This window comes from Euphorbia lathyris, chromosome 1 (genome assembly GCF_963576675.1).
Source record: "Euphorbia lathyris chromosome 1, ddEupLath1.1, whole genome shotgun sequence".
NCBI lineage: Eukaryota > Viridiplantae > Streptophyta > Magnoliopsida > Malpighiales > Euphorbiaceae > Euphorbia > Euphorbia lathyris.
The window spans coordinates 1,017,544-1,020,381 of record NC_088910.1 but is presented as its reverse complement, the minus strand read 5'-3'; positions in this window follow the sequence as shown (position 1 = coordinate 1,020,381).

Below are 2,838 nucleotides of genomic sequence, written 5' to 3'. Positions count from 1 at the left end.
TGGGGATCAGAAACTAGGGCCCGTAAGTTCTGTGGCTTGACAATTCCTACAATTTCCGGTGTGTCACTTCTGGTAGGGCAACACCTATATGGTTCCCTAAAAATAACTCGTAAAAGGGCGCCGGTAATCGCGTCTCCCTACACAATAATCAATTACAAATATCAAAACAAGTAGTAAATATCAACACGTATAGAGAAACGGAAATTGCAAATCATATATTATAAATATGGAACGCGAAAATGTGGAATATAACCAAGCCTAGTACATAGAAAGAGTACAAGCTAATTAGCAAGTAGAAAGGAAAGAATCGGCCCTTGGAACTAGCTAACCGGACTCAAGGCCGTCTCTTAGGTCTTGGAGGTGGAACTCTCGAGCTTGGAGGAAGAGGATGGAACAGAACTTCGACGGAGTGGCGGAATAAGTGAACAAGCTCTCAAGGTGGTAGAGTTTGGTTACATAAAATCTGAATGCAAGAATGAGTGTTAATCACTCTTATTTATACACATCAAGTTCGGGGGTAAAATCGTAAATACACAAGTTACAAGTAAGAATTCACATTGTTTGTGCAGGTTTCACATGACACGCCCCACGTGGAAGGAAGGATGCCCCGCGTGTCTGTTATTTTTCCCATTCCGTTGATAATTTCTCTTACGCATGGGCCGTATTCAGAAGGGTTGACTTATCCATGCTCCGCGTAGACCGGAGTATGCCCTGCATGGTTGAGCTCTTGGAACTTAATATTGAAGCATTTCTCGTGTACGCCCCGCGTGTATTTGGGGACGCCCCGCGTGGTTGAGCTCCTGGAACAAATATCACTATTTCACACCTTGCACGCCCCGCGTGCTATGCTTTATATGCCCCGCGTGGTAGGTGTTGACTGTGTGGGAACACGTGGGTTGACTATCGTGACTTAGTGGGAATTGCTCCACGACCCGCCTGTAGTGTTCCACGCCTCGCGTACCGACTGGATTGTTAATTGTTCATTCTTTAACCTGTGCGTGGAAAATATAACTCTCGAGACCCGAATTAGCTTAATGTTTTATTTTTCTGAAATTAATCAAAATTAAATAAAATTCACTAAAAACACAAAATTTATTTTTATTTTATTATTTATTTAAAAAAACGCTATTTTTGTAATTAAACTTAATTATTTAGCTCAAAATTAAACCATAAATCACGCTAAAAGATTGGGACAAAACGTCCCTATCACTTAACGTGTGTTTATTTTTGAAGGTTTTAATATTAAATTTTGTTAAGACTATTGGTAAGGTTGATTGTATATTATATTAAGGCTTGCTACGGGTTCCGGTAGCTTGAGCTTACCCGTTCCCTAGCGCTGGTCACGGTCCGTGGGATGGGTCGTGACAGTTTTATTGTTGAAGGATTTACAAATTGGAAAAGGAAGGAAAGGTTTCAAACTCATGTTGGCATGCAGAATAATGTTGATAACCAAGCTTGGAAGCAATGTGAAGACTTGATGAATCAGAAACAACACATTGGAGTATCTTTTGAGACTTATTCAGTTCAAACTTGAAAGGAATACAAAATACATCTAATAGCAACTATAGATTGTATTCGATTTCTTTTACATCAAGGATGGCGAGTCTAGTTATTCAAGTAATCAATGGAAATTTCTGGAACTTCTAGAGTTTCTTGCAGATCATAATGAAGATATAAAAAAAGTTACTTTAGAGAATGTTCCAGGCAACTCTAAACTTGTTGCTCCTGATATGCAAAAGGATGTTGTGTGTGTTACTTCTATTGAACCCACTGAAGTTATCATCAATGATCTTCATGATGAACCATTTGCTATATTAATTGATGAATATCGAGATATATCTTTGAAAGAGTAAATGGCAATTATATTGTGCTATGTGAATGATAGGGGCATTTCGTCCCTATCTTTTAGCGTGATTTACGGTTTAATTTTAGAAGAAATAAATAAGTTTAATTACAAAAATAAAGCGTTTTGATAAAATAAAGAAATAAGAATAAATTTCGTACCTTCAGTTAATTTTCTGTGTTTTTGATTAGTTTAGGAAATAAAAACGTCAAGCTAACTCGACTCTTAAGATTTGTATTTCATGTACGAGCAAGGAGCAAAAATCTACTCAAATACGCGGGGCTTATCATCCTTTACACGGGGCGTATCATCCCTTACGCGGGGCGTAAAACATGGTGTCAGCAATAATTGCCTTATCCGCAGACGCCATGTGGAATTGACTCAGCATACGCGGGGCGTATGCCACCCTACGCGAGGCGTATGACACATGTCAGAAATGATTGGCCTAATCCTGAAAGTCAGACTGCATTGTCTCCTTGAGTCAACTCTCCATACGCGGGGCGTACCACCATATACGCGGGGCGTACCAGGCAATTCCTCAATGATAAAAGCTCAGAGACTCATTTACGCGGGGTGTACTTCAAGCTACGCAGGGCGTGTTTGAAACAATTAGACACGGAATTGGTCCACATGCAGGAGATTTCTGACGGAATGGGCATATACGCGGGGCGTGCCTCACCTTACGCGGGGCGTATCATGGGATTTCTGCACCAAATAATGTTGCTCCATACTTGTACCTTGTGAAGTTACAATTCTACCCCTAGCTTGATGTATAAATAAGAGTGACTAGCACTCATTTAGGGAATCTCTTGACACCTTGTACATAGCTACATCTTATTTCTTTTGATAGAATTCTTGTTGTTTTAGATTCAATTTTATGTAATAAAACTCTACCACCTCGAGAGCTTGTTCATTTGATCCGTCATTTCCTCGAAGTTCCGTTCCACCTTCGTTCACCAAGCTCGAGAGTTCCACCTCCAAGTCCTAAGAGACAG